Here is a 16,044-nt window from a genome sequence, read left to right on the forward strand (position 1 = left end):
TAACTTTATTAAAAAGGATCCAAAAAGACCCGAATAACTGCAGGGAAATTTCGTTTTTGGAAGTTACGTACAAAATTTTACCTAAAGTTCTTAATCGTGCCGAACGTCAATTGAATCCACAACTGGGTTAACGTCAGAGTGGATTTAGAAAAAACAGATCTTGAGCAGAGCCAATCTTTAATCTCAAAAATATTATGAAATATTGTAAATGCCAAAATATATGTTATAACATTTATTGATTAAAAAAAATAATAAATATGATTCGGTAGATGGAACATCACTTTTTTCAACATTATCAGAATTAGGTTTAGATAACAAAACCGCAAACTCAATCAAAGCATCATTATAACACATACTCTAAAATAAAATTCCTGGAAGAATTATCTGATCCATTTCCCACCGAAACCGTTATAATGGACTTAAAACAAGGAGGTGGACTTTCTCCACTACTTTTTAACTATACTTTTCGAAATGTAGTTAGAGAATTGAACAAACATTTGGACAATAATACTGGAATAAGACTAAGAACTAAAGAACTAAAGTTTAACTGTTTAGCTTTCGTTGATGATACGGCATTTTTAGCTAAAAACTGGAAAAAAGCTTAACAGAATAAAAAACTAGAAAATTAGCTGATAAAATGGGACAAAAAATCTTTGTTAACAAAACGGAAATTTTGACTAATAATATAAACTACCCGAATTTTATTAGTATAAATAATAATTAAAAAAACCCAGAGAAAGTGGATAATATCAAATGTTTCGGAGAATGGATCAGTTGGAATTCTTTAGATAAACAAACGTTAACAGTTAGAACTAATAAAATGAAATTAGCTTTTCAGCTAACGAAAAACACATACACAGTCGCTATCATGGAACTCAAAATTTCAACTCTAACTATGATAAACCCGGAAGGAGTCTATGAGGGAGAAACCCTAAGACTATGTCACAAATATTTACAAGAAAATATAAAAAAAGAAAAGAAAGAAAAATTATAAGTCCTAAATTTCAAAATAATCAGGTAAAATTAATTCCAAATAATAAACTTTATACTCTCTCTCTTTTTCCTGTTTAACCTTCCGAATCATCATAAAGTATTACTCCAGAAGATGATATGTATAAATGAAGTGTAGTCTTGTACAGCCTCAGGTCGACCATTCATGTGATATGTTTGGTTAATTGAAACCCAATCACCACATAATACCGGTATCCACGATCAAGTATTCAAATCCGTATGAAAGTAACTGCCATAACTAGGACTTTGTAGAACTCTCTACTTCGAAATCAGCTCATTTGCGATGACGAGTTTCCCACTAGGACAATCCCAGGCTAACAAGGTTTATACTAAAATTGAAAAATAGTCAGACACGATAAGAAAAAGATGAATTGCATTTACTTAAATAGAATGAATAGTAGTAGTAGATTGACTAAACAGATTTTTGATTGCAAAACGTTAAAAAAATTAAGTCAAATAGTAAGTATAAGTTCAAGAAGAACTTCTTTTCTTTTTTTTTAACCTCCGGGACGAGCGTTAGATATTTCTTCAGAGGATGAACATTTTTAAGATAGAACGAAAGAGATATCGGAAAGAATGAAGAGGTACTGGAAGAAGTACCTTCCAGATAGAAAAACAGAAAAAAAAGAAACAACCGCAGATAAATAAATCATCTAACGTGTTCCAAAGTGAGCTATTCCGGGAAAACAACACAAAACCTTCAAATTAAAAAATTACAGTGAAACAAAATGAACCTTATCTACTATTTTAAATTTAATTTATTTTAGTTTTTTAGTTCAATCATTAAAAAAAAAAAAAAAAAAAACATCATTAGATACATTTTTTGCAGAATACAAACCCATATAAAATTTCAGGAATTATATTAACGTATTTAATGAATTCAAAAAAATATAGAGATCGAACTCCTTATTTTACAAAAATGATAACTATCGATTGCACGACAGCTATACAAAAATTGAGAAAAAATAATTAAATTTATTTAACACAGCAAAACCCATAGTTAATAATAAAATTAAATACTGTATAAAATTGTAAAATAAACAAAGAGAAATATGTTAGTGAATAGTTGGAATAAAATACTTTGAATGTAAAAATTATAACTCATTAAAAATATGTAGATGAAATAATGAGAATGACATATTTGTCGAAACGCATTTTCATATATTTATGTTAACATATTAATAAAAAAAAAGAACTATTTACTAGTAAATATTTCGAAATAAATTACTGATAGAATTGAAATAAATTTATACGAGTATAGATAATTTTTACTTCTGTATAATTTACATTAAGAAATTATAATTGAATATTCTACATTCAATTTTATTCTGAATTATCATTTAACAAAAAATCGTGTAAACTCTTTAATCGAATAATCATGTTTAATACATCGACTACAATGGAATTCAAATTTAATCGTATAGCTATAAAAAAAAATTCCAACTGAAAATTCTTTATTCCGACGGGATAAGAATTCCTTCTCTGCATTATTTTATATTAGCTGGAGAATGCAACAGGATTCCAACATTTGTTCATCTATACCGTTTATTCAACATTAGTTTTATCTGTTATGGTAAAAAAATCACTTACTTAGTGGAAAATTTTTATTTACGCTGTAAAAATTCAAATAATGGTAGTCCATTATTTGACATTTTTCAATTTAAATAAAAATATTATTTTGTTAAAATTCAGTTGTTTTAAAACCTGACTTCGGAACAATTACATGCCATGTAATGTCAATCACTGCGATTTAGTATGTGTGATTTTAGCTTAGGTTGTATAAGTTAGTTTCCATTATTTAGGTGTTATGTTACACCGTTGGATTTACAAATCTGCCTCCTACAATATTTATGAGAAAAATTTTTTTATTTCTCACATTGTATCAATTTTAATATTTTTATAAAATTTTTAACATAGGAACCTAAAGAATAATTTTGTTTTTAGATAAATAAATAGCTAAAAAGTTGTATTAATATTATCAAGGACAATATATTTGTATTTATATATATATATATATATATATATAAATATAAAATAAAACCGGGTCCGAATCCCGGTCACGTATAGCATTTTTCATACGCAAAAAAATTATATTTTCCATATATACAAGCTTCAAAGCTTCTGTGTATTTCATCACCCATAATATATATATTCAGAATGTTTAAAAAAACCGATTCAAGAATCAAATAGATGGTCCCTCATATCAAAATAAAGAAAAACATTTAAAAACTGGAATAATTTTATTAATATTATTCCAGTTGAGATTGAGTGGAGTTATGTAATTTAATTCGGGAGGAAATGAAAATTGGATTTTTAATCTAGAACGACTCACTTCAAGAATCTTTGCCATATAATTTTTACCTGTTAACGGATATGAATAAATAAGGAGTCAGTTATTTTGTTTTTTCGTAAAACGCTTAACATTTTTTTCTAATTTCATTAAATTCAAATAAACCAACGGTTGTAAAAATATTAACAATTAAAACGTTTACACGGCCGCTATTTTGAACTGGATTGAGAGATCAGGTTTATTATTTTTATGTAAGTAAACCTGTAGATACGCTACCAGTGTAAAACATTTCAGTTTAATACGGTTAACTATTCCTGAGAATTAAATATTTAAGTTAAAAATACAAAACAGCGGATATCCAGTTAACTAAGCATTTCTAGACATATGTTGAAAGTTTTGTTGTTTATTTTGATCTGGGAAATTATCACCTGAATTCAGAAAATGTTTTTGTAAACACTATGTACGCGCGCATACGTGTGTGTATATGTAATTTTTAACTTGTAACTTTTCATATTCATTTTGATGTTTATTTACTTTATTTAGTTTTCGTTTAAAAGAAAACGAACAGGGATAGCCAGTAATCTTTCTTGGAAATGAAAGTTCTAAACTACATTGGTGTAGCTTAATTTTTTTTTAAACAACTTTAAGCAACTGACTAATTCAACAATGCCCTTAGGACTACATGTTAAAACTTAAAACACGATTAACTACTTATAATCGATTACATATAATGGAACTTTATTTCACTGTTACTTACTCTATTTAGATTCATTTAAACCTCAATTTTATCGGATCTGGAAATTTTTAGTCAGAATAAATTTCCATAAGAGCAAATTAGACTTACAACTTGATAAAATTTATCAATACAGAATGATCTATTATATTAATCTATTTATAAAAATCTGATGTAGATACCACATGACTTTCTTGTACGCCTATTAAATTACATATAACCATTTTTAAAAAAAATGAAAAGTACGTAAAATTTTATTTCATTAGTAACTTCTAATATTTTTTCATATATTATTTTTATTGTTATTATTGAATAATTATTTATCGTAAATTTCTTTTTTACAATCAGATGTTAATAATTATTAATAAATCAATATAATTATTAAAAAAAAATAAATAGTTTAAAAAAATAGGTGATGATGTCTGATTTGAACAGATATGCCTTATAAGATCCAAATATTATATTAATTAAAATCTTATTTGTAAAAAACTCTGGAACCAATGAAAATAAGTACCACTTATGATATATCGTTGAAAAGCTCTCAATGAGGGCTTATTACTGCATTTAAGAAGTTCAAAATCCAAATTTTTTAGAATTTTGCGCTTTTTTGGAAACGTTTGACTCAGTCGATGACCATATAAAGGGGAGGTGCACAATTAGATGGCCTAAATTCAAAAGGCCTAAAAATTTAAAGGCCTAAAAATTTAAAGGCCTAAATTCAAAATTTCAAAATCCTACGGCTAATCGTTTTTGAATTATGCGAGATACGTACATACGCATAGACGTCACGCCGAAACTAATCAAAATGGATTCAGGAAAGTTCAAAATGGATTCAGGAATGTTGAAAATGGATATTTCCGTTTAAATCTGAAAACTGAAATTGTTCACGATCATCACAATATTTCCTTTACTAAAAATAGAAATTAGTGTTTTCATCACCCTAAGAGACAGAGATAGAGATAGAGATAGAGATAGAGATAGAGATAGAGATAGAGATAGAGATAGAGATAGAGATAGAGATAGAGATAGAGATAGAGATAGAGATAGAGATAGAGATAGAGATAGAGATAGAGATAGAGATAGAGATAGAGATAGAGAGATAGAGAGAGAGATAGAGATAGAGATAGAGATAGAGATAGAGATAGAGATAGAGATAGAGATAGAGATAGAGATAGAGATAGAGATAGAGATAGAGATAGAGATAGAGATAGAGATAGAGATAGAGATAGAGATAGAGATAGAGATAGAGATAGAGATAGAGATAGAGATAGAGATAGAGATAGAGATAGAGATAGAGATAGAGATAGAGAGAGAGAGAGAGAGAGAGAGAGAGAGAGAGAGAGAGAGAGAGTGAGTGAGAAATAGACTAAGAGAGAAAGACAGTGATAGTAATTGAGAGCGAGAGAGCAAAAAATTGAGGCACAAAAATACAAATGATCAATGACTAAATTTATTTATGTACCATCAGATTACGTTATTCAAAAGTTAGTTTCCTGATTCAATAGAATAAAATTAATAGTTATTGTTCATTTTGCGTAAGTTGAAGAATGTTTTTCATAAAAGTGAGAAATTTTGATAGAAACCAGCAATAGTGATATAATTTTTAAATTTATGTAAGAATAATCAGCTTCCATAAATTTAATTCCAATTACTGTTGGTTGTTTTCACACGATTTAAGCCTAATACCATTAAATCTTAACAATAATATAACACATATGTAAAATACATTTTAAAATTAAGCAATATACCAATTAACCAAACGAGAAAGTATTAACAGAATATTATAAAAGAATACAATAATATTATTATAATAAGGCGCGTAAAAAATTTAAATTAGTAAACTGCTAGACAACCTAATAATAATTGGAAATTTCCATATACGAATAATAAATAAGTCTGAGCGAAAATCTCAATTTAAAATTTTCAAAACAAAGAAATCAACCTTTTTACGATAAATAAAATAAGGAAGGAATATATGTCGCGTGACGCAACTAAGAAGAATGAATTACAAAAGTTCTCCTTTGGACGTCGGATATCCTGGAGTGACGTCGGATGCGAATGTAAGCAAAGTTTTGTAAATAAACTAGATGTAACGGTAAAATATACGAAAAGATAAAATCTTACACTTTGGACAAGTTACAGGTATGTAAACAGTATTATTTGAACTAGTATGTAATAAAAGTTAAAATTTTTCTTTACTTCATCCACATCAAGTTCAAATAGTTTTATGAGAGTTCTGTCACGTAAAAAAAATTTAAAATACATAGAAAAATATTATCGTGGTGTTTAATGGGCATGATTTAATGATTTAATGTACTTGGCACGGGCCAAGTACATTAAATCATTTAAAAAAATATAACTACGAGCAACATTATATTCTTAGTAACAGAAATTGGTGTTTATGGACTAATTTTTTAATGAATGCTCTGGCTTTGTCACAAAGTTCTACCATAATCCTGCTTGTTATAATCAGTCTCTTTATAGTTTAGTACGCTTCCAAACTTTTTTATATTTTGTGATAATTTCTTACATAATTTGAACATATTTTAGACACCCACTTTTGTTCTGTTATAAAATTATATATATTTATAATTTATATTTCTATTGTTTTAACCTTCTATATATCCTTCCATTAGTAGATTAAAGAATACTATTGTCGTTAACGCATAATCAACCCAGTTTTTCTTCTAGTTATAACATTTTCAACAAAACTTTATTTCTCCAGTTCATTTTAAAAATATCTTCCTGTAGTATTCAATAGAATTAGTCTTCAAAATTCTTCCATAATACCACACTTAAAAATTTTGTAATTGTAAGTATTTGTAGTCTTTCTGTTTGAATTTCAATGCCATACGGCGAAAAACTTCAGAAAAATAAGTTTTCGAAATGTTTTCCTATTTTTTAATTTATTTATGATAAAATAAATTTCTGTTTTACATGATGTTTTCCTTCCTAAAACAGCTTTTATTATCTTCCATATACTTCCATACGTTTTAATTTATTACCTAAACAACAAAATGTTTTACTTTTAGTATATAATATTCACTTATGTGAAAATCAATCTCATTTGTGTACTTTTAGTAACATTTAATTCGGTTTGTTTGTGTAACCTCCGGGACCACCGTTAGGTATTGCTTCAGAGGATGAGATGAATAATTTGTAGCGTATGTGAAAATGCCATGCCTGACCGGGATTCAAACGCGAGACCTCCGGATGAAAGGCCGAGGCGCTACCGCTACATTAGGTTTAGATCTTATTTACTGTCAAATTATTTTTTTTCTCTTCTTTTAATATTAAAACACTATTTTTTTATTTTTTTTTTTAATTTATATTAGACTTTCAATTGTTTCTTCCTAATTTTTTTTACCTCATCTATATTTAATTTGATATCAGACAAAGACAAACAACATCCTTCTTTCATTTTTTTTTTGGTGTTTTTTTTTTTTAATTTCTATTCTGATCTCCGCTATCTAAGTGATGGTTAAATGCGTAATTATTTTTCTAAAAGGTTTTAAACATTTTTATTAAAATAAACAGAAAAACAAAATTACTCTCCAATAATTGTTCAGTAAAATGAACGAAATAATACACAAAAGTGGAAAAATGAGTTTATGACATGATAAAAACAAAAGAAAAAACTTCTGCTGAGTTGAGAATAAACTCAATCAGACAACCCAATTTTACTAGAGATATAAATGGTTTAAACAAAGATAGTACGAGTAAAAGTAGATCGTATACAATATTGAATTACTTTGACATTTTAAATAAGTAGCATGGAATATAGCGAAAAAGTCACTCAGTAAATTCTATATTTGCTTATACACTAGAATTTAGTTTAATTGAAAAAATATCCTTGACTTTTAATAAATAAACAGCAACTATAGTGAGAAACAGAACTATAAACTGATAAGAGTGAAACTATATCACTATCTATATTAAATCATTTATGTCAAAAACATAAGCTAGATAACCTATAAGATATGTTCTGGAAAAAAATGTTTCAACATAGCATGAGAACGTAGAATAATCATCTAACTCCCAGGTTAATTCTAAAGGTAAATCGAAAAAAAACAATGCTATATCCACATGCTATTAAAAAAAAAGTAAAATAATATAGGATATTTGTTTAATTTAGATTTGTTATTTACTCTGTGCATGTATGTTTTCTTGAAACTTCATTACAGGTATGTGCTTTTAATATGCATATTCGGCTGATAATAAAGTAGAGAGTGTAAAATAATTAGCATCTTACCCCCACATAAATATTTTGTTATCGTTCACGCACTGTTAATTAATATAGTCAGAAAGACACATATATATATATTTATATATATAATTTACAGAAGTTTGTATCTTTATAAGTAACAATAAACCGGGGTCCTCTCCGTACAGAAGGGACAGGGAAAGGACCTACACCTCCGGGTGCGGGACGATAATGGTGAGGCCGAACAGTTAGGCAGATATATCGCCGAAAAAGTGGTAGTGGTAGTAGAACGGTCCACGCAGATGATCTTACGACGCAGGATGACTTTCTTGGGGAACTTCGCTAAATAACAGGTCACTATATTTGTTATAACAGGTCAGTCACTATAGATGTTTTATCAATGCGGCCGGCTTACGGCTTAACGCAGATAGTCGCATTGGCAGAACCGCCCATCCTTGCGGATAAACTACTGTCTGATGGGCGAGTTCGCACTTGGTGGGTGGCTTGCATTCGCATCGGCCTCACCGAGGCGGGCTGAGTGTTGTGGAATCTTAATCAGTTCGAGGACTAGAAGATGTCCTCAGATTAAGCCAATAATGGCTAGGAACGGAGGGGGTGGTATGGCAAACGGCTATGTTACAAGGCGGGTTTTCTTCTCCCTCGGGAAGGAATTGAGATGGGAGGGCCTGTCGGGTGATGCGGCGTACCTCCGACGATCTCTGCTTCAGATGTTGGAATCCAGGCCATAGGGCCAAGTTCTGTAATGGCACCGATAATAATAGCCATTGTTTCACGTATGGTAAGTCGCGTCATACAAGTAAAGATGGTAAACAGGAGCCTCGATGTACATCCTGCAAGCTACACGGTCATGCGCCCGGTGGTCGGGAATGTAAGACGACTTCATCTACGTCAGGAGTTGTATCTTCACAGTAACATCATGGTGTCTTTGAGGTTCAGCTCCATCTGAGAGTGGTAGGAGGCTTCGATCTTCCACCTTCAATGATCGGGTGGGGATTCCGTTGAGATGCCATTGGGAGAAGGTAAGAACATAGTCCCGGTGGGGGATTCCCTTCGGAGTTCCCCACTAGAGACGAGGCATTAAGACCGGAGTCGCGCTAGCGGTTTCCGTTTTGGGGGCTACCCATTAGAGACATGGCAAGCAAGAAAGGACCGAGTCTCGGCTACCTGGGCAGGTCTTCTGTCCTTCCGAGGTAGTTTGAGGCGCTGGCACCCCTCGGATTTAAGTTTATGCTGGGTTGCTGATTCAGATCCGGAGGCAGAAAAAAATAATTTTAATATCATTTAGTCTACGATGTTTACGTTATGTAATAAAAATAAAAGTAAAAACAAATTTTTATGTGGTTAAAGATTTCATTTCTCGCATTATAACACTTTACATGATTGTATTTATGAGAATAAATACTATCGTGCAACGTTTCTTTCGGCTTTTTAATGATTCGATTGTGTTTTAAAATTTTCTCGTTAGATCTTAACAATTTTTTGTTGTTTTCACACTTCGGATGTAGTATTTTTCTTATAATTTTTCTTTCCTTTTTTAAAATATTCTTTAGGTTTCTTTGATTGTTTAGTGTGATAGATTCTGCACTGTAAAATCGTTCAGAGTTCATAATCGCGTTACAATGTTTGAATTTTCCAATATAAGAAATTGTTTTTTTATTGCAAATATTTTTGGTTAGTTGGAAAGCCGTTTCCATTTTATTTCTCCGATTTTCTAAACATTTTTTTGTCTATTTCATTTTAATAATTAACGTAATTACTGTTTATTATTTAATAATTTATTTCTTGTTTCTTCTTTTTAAATTGAATTTTTTGTTATGTAAACGTTTCCTCAGAATTTACTGGTTTACTGGTGATTGGTTGCAAATCAAAATAGTCGCGTAGTACTAAATTCTAAGCGAAGATTTTGTAAACAGTTTTTGAATGAAATTTTTTCCCCAGTTTAGTTTAATATCTATTATAAATTAGTTAATTGTGCATATAATTTGCTGCATATATTATTACTATTGAAACAAATATTAATAATTCAATGATTTGTTAATCTGAAATTAATTTAGATCTGTTAATAACTATATTGTTTTTTTAAATTGTAAAACTTATTAAGATATATTTCGTTACTTTTTGATAAAAGATAATTAAAAATAATTAACCGGTTTTTCAATAATTATAATTTCAGGATTAATTTATTTAACAAAGGACAATTTTTTTTAATATTAAAATTTTATTAAATCGAAAAATAATAGACTGAGTAAAAATTGGTTAGTATAAAAGATGAATAGTAATACTGTTCATTAGCGTAAGTAACTTATTTTACGTGCCTCAACTTAATATTCCGTAAGTACAATCGGCTAATGGCAACCCTTTCCAGCCAGAATAATCTGGTTGCAGAACCGTTTTTCGAGATTGGAGGTCATACTTTGCTACATACATATGCATTTCTCTGTTCAACATGCATATGCATTTCTTCTGTTTCAATTTATTCCTGTATTAATGTCCATTTTGATTTCGTAATGTATTTCCAAAATATTTAACTTCATAGTATTACAATATTAAAAGTTTCTAACTTATACAATAAGTTTTCATGTTTTAATATCTATTTTCCAAAAGATTTTTTTAAGTAACACAATCAACTCAATTTCACTTTTAGCTGTTGAGTTTGAAGATTAATTATTTTATCTTACACATTATTTTAAGCTGATGGTAAATTATTATTAATCATGAAAAATTTAATTAAGTCCTAATGTAACTATTTAATGTATTAACTGATAAACCTATAACTAGTCGTATTCTATTAACTTATTTCGACCAATAAATGAATTAAACTTATATATTATTTAGCGAACATTTTCTAAAACTATTTAAATCTTTCTCAAATGAAAATAAAAACTAAATAATATAAATCCTAATCTAATAATATTATTCTTCTATAATCTATTATCCTGAAGGCTGATTCCTACAGGTGATACGGTAATAATTTGTTTTTTTAAATAGTAGATTTTAAACGGTACTAAGCCAAATGTTATCGAGTAGTGGCTGGTTCCTCTTCTCAAAAAGATTCACAACATATTTCATTTATCTATTAGAGATAAAAATAAATATCCGAGAGTAATTAATCATCTAATCGATGTTAACAATTATAATACAAATTAATTAATTAATAATTTATAGCAAGTATTAAAAATCGTGAACCTGTTATAAAAAATTTAATCTTTTAATAATGTTTATAAATGCTTAGCTGAATAGATTGCTAACATGTTTACAATTATTTTTCTTATTTAAAAAGATTTGAGGTACAAAATAATAAAGAAGAAGATCTAGGTTTAATAGTAATTTAAGAAAATAATTTCGTCCATAATTCATAATCTCTGTAAAATTAATATTTTTTTATTTTGGAATAACTTCAACATTTGGTAGTATAACTTTACCTTATATTTCTTTGATTAATAATATATTGTTACATAAATTTTTAAAAGTATCTCAATAAATTCCAAGTTCTTTAAATGATGTTTTTTTTTTTAAATGATAGAAATAAAAGTTGTTAAAATTCTTAAATTGAGAAAAATTTCTATATTACTTTATTAATTTTATCCTCTTTCTGTTTAAAATTCTTATTGAAATATAAATAGAAATGAATGAAAAGCAGTTTGAAAAGTATTTACTTAAAAATAAATGTTACATGAATATATAAAAATAGGTCTTTCACGTATTTCCCACGTTTTTATTAGTTATTTTTGATTAAAAATACGATTTTTTTTTCTTAGTAATTCTCTTCAGGAAAATCTTAAATATATATGAGTATTTGAAAACTTGAAAAAACTGTACATTTATCATTTTTTACCTTTCATTTCTCCATTTGCTATCGTTTAAAATATTTATTATCTTTTTGTATGCATTCAGTTATTAATGTGTAATATTACACATTCAATATTAATATATATGGTTTACTATTCACATTTACAATACCAGAATCAAATGTTACAGACAAATGAGCATAGTTTTTTGTGACTTCTACTAAAGACCCTGGCAATACATTACCAGTCTAGTAATGAATTAATAACAACCATTGTAGTTACTATACATGTCAAGTCGAATAATTTTAGTTGTTTGAAATCATTTACAATTATATTAGTGTTATTTATTCTTAGAGAATACTATAAGAGACGGGTGGGTAGCTTTAGATAGATGTAGATGATAATACAATTTAATTTTTATTTTTCTCATAAAAATTAGTGTGGTTTATACAAATATACAATGTGTTAAAAAAAATACTTGTACATTTTTTTTAAGAAGAGTAAATACTTTTTTTTTAAATTTAATCGTTTTAAGTCAATTTTATTTCTAATAAATAATATTATAATAATTAATAGTAAAGTTAATGTTTAAAATATAGGTTTAGTTTGTTAGAAAGTATTATTGTATTTACTTTTGTATTTGCTTATAATATATTGTACAAGATTGAGAATGATGTCGAAGGAAACTAATCAAACTTAAAATAATTAATAATTATTTCAACTTTTTTAGGCAAAAAAACATTCATTTTTTTCATTCAGTAGAAGGATAAGTAAAGTGGTAGTATTATGCGTTCATTGATTTTATAATTATTATTTTTGAATGATAACTAATAAAAAAGAACAAAATTTGGAACGTCTAGGAAAGTATAAAAGTAATTATACAAACTTAAATTTAGTTTAAAAATATTAAACCTCTTATACGGACATCAAACCAATACTATTCGCATTTTATAATATTCACATTTTTTTTTATCCACGATTTAGTATACACCTCTTTTATAAGTTGAATAGATAAAATTTATCTCATGAAAGATAAGGAAAACATGATCTTTGAACCAATCAAGAAAATTGGTGTGCAAAACAAATTTTTTAAGATATGGAATACCGTTTAATATTCCTACGATTGAAAACTTTCACCAAAGAATTTTTGACAAATTTAAATTTCATACAAGCAGTTGGAAAATGGTCCCTTATCGGTGTTCATTAGCGAAGATTTTGCATTATAGTAGTGAAACGTTACATTGCATTTCACTGTAGATATTTATTTATTGAAATCTAAGAACAGCTCTCCGAAAAATTAATTTCACTTTTTGTATAGTATAAATTTTTTAAATTATTTGTTCAGATTTTTAGTCATGCTTTATCTAAAACTGAAAAATAATTCTAATATAATTTTACTCCATTATTTCAGTCAAGGTAATTTATATATCTATCGAAATCATATCGATTTATTGAGTTTGCTTTCAATTCGTCATCAATTTCTTTCTCTTCTCTCAGCACATCATGTTTTTATCCCCTGTATATTATTTCTGTTGATTCTTTCCTCCTCTTCTATCTATCAGTTCTTTTTTTATTTTCTACCAATGGTTGCTCATTTAAACTTCAGATAATAGCAACTTAATGATCCACTTTTCTGAACTTCTTTTCTACATTTTTACATTCCATACCCTCCTTATTTAAAACTATTCTCTATGCTATATCCACGCAATATTTCTTCAACTTGTTCTTTTTTACTGATAACAATGTCTACACAATTTATTTAAAATGTACGTTTTCCTACCTCTCTCTTCTAATCAATTTTTATACATCCTGCATTTATCCTTATGTAGTTATCCTTATGCAGTTATCATATGTATTATTTTCTACTTTAATTTCCTTTTTTCCAGAGATCTTCGCCTCTTCCTTGTAATTTCAATTTTAAAAGTTATCTGGAGTAATTTAAAAAGCTATTTATAAAGTTGGCTTGGTATGCCTTACCATACAACAGCTGTTATTGTGAGAATAAGGCGTTTGTTTTAAGGTTATTATTTAAAATAGAATTATGTATTATTATTTTGTGCGGGATTATTGTGGGTTTCCGTGTTTTGGTAAGAGGTAACCAATAACTATTTAAAACGTATAATTAAATATATTTAAAGTTTTTTTTTTTTTTTACTTTATTTGGGCTTCGGTTCGACTAACCTTGAGGTTAGGATGAATTCTGTATCAGGTGATATGATAGACGGTGGGATGTCTGATGTGAAGATTATCATGTAACACCAAGAAAAAGCGTGGTTCATTATCGTCGTCGAATAGACATCTGAGGAGGGTAGCTCTTAGAAAATTAATTAGAGATGACACAGTAAACAACTTATCTAGAAATTCAAGCGATTTCAAGCGACTGTCTGACGACGGTGAAATTATGGAATCCCAATCTACTCCTAGTCAGTGGAGAACCATACGTATGCCGAGAAAAAACTGCAATTCATAATCCTAGCATTGGAGGATTACCCTTATCAAATAGATTTAGTAGCCATCCGTTAGAGGATACGAATACTATGAACCAAACGGAACCAATTAAGCCTTCACCTATTGTACTTTACGGGATAAATGATGTGCTTAGGTTACACGAACTGATAGAAACGTGGATAAGGGAGATTACAACATTCGACTGGTAGCAGATATAAAACTTAGAATAATTTCTAAAGATATTGAAGCGTACAAAAAGACCATAAATATAGTTCGCGAACGTGTATTAATGGGTCATACTTTCACTAGAAAGGACCAACGAGCCTTTCTTGTTGTGATTAGGAACCATATCTAACTGTAGATGATCAGGGAAGAAATTAAAGGCCACGGGCACAGGATGAGGAACATAGTAAATGTACGCCATAGAGTAACTAAAAAGCCAACATCAACATTTTCCTTGAACCTAGAGCCGTAGGAGTACAATAAAAGTATATTCGGGTTAAAATATATTGCAATTGCATCGTGTCGTTTGAAACACCGCGGAAACCAACAGTCCTCGTTCAATGCATGAGGTACCAACAGTACGGGTACACCAAAAACAATTGCATAGACAGGTTAGAAAGGCCTTCATCAAATATGGATTTCCTAGTTCAACAAATTGGTAGTCTAATAACCTCGCTTACTCAAGTACTCAAAATCTGTTAATGTCAAACATTTCTCCGGATCGCTATATGGAACATTAACAATCTACTTTGTAGACGGGAAGAACTAGAAAGTATGGCAATTACCAATTCTGTTGACGTAATGCTGGTATCAAAGACGCACTTTACATACCAGAATTATCTTAGGCTTCAAGGGTTTTCAGTGTATATAACAAATCACCCAGATGGGAGAGGTTATGGAAGAACTGCGATACTGATTAGGAATTCTCTACGGCATCACTAACTTGCGGGTTTCTGCACTAACCAGATTTAGGCAATCATGGTTGCAGTTACAGACTGGTTGGGACCTATCAGACTGTGCGCAGTGTACTGTCCCCTTCGCGCTATATTATAACTAAAGAGTTATTCTCCAAATACTTTTCAACACTAGGTTCCAGGTTTACTGCTGGAGGTGACTGGAACGCGAAGACCCGTTTTGGGCTTTGCGGTTAACATTCATTAGAGGAAGGATTTTGAGCAGCTGTGTTCAAAATCTACGCCTGGACGTAGTTATTGGTTTCAGCCGACATACTGGCCTACGAACCCAACAAAGATATCAGACTTACTTGAATTTTTTAAAACTTAGTTATATCACTTGCATACACTTTGTAGAAAACAGCTATGACTCGACGTCGGACGTCTCGCCCAGTGTACTTACGGTGAGTACGACGGTGTTGACGAAGAAAAGGAGGTCTACCCTGCCCTGTATACGGAACAAACGGGTCTCTTATCACGATTGCATCGAGAAGAGACTGATTGACCCATTTCCGCTATATACCCTTAAGGATATTGACGACGCAACATACTTTCTAACATCGGTCAAGCAGGAAGATGCCTGGAGATCTACA

The sequence above is a fragment of the Lycorma delicatula genome, chromosome 5 (genome assembly GCF_047948215.1).
Source record: "Lycorma delicatula isolate Av1 chromosome 5, ASM4794821v1, whole genome shotgun sequence".
NCBI classification, from domain to species: Eukaryota; Metazoa; Arthropoda; class Insecta; order Hemiptera; family Fulgoridae; genus Lycorma; species Lycorma delicatula.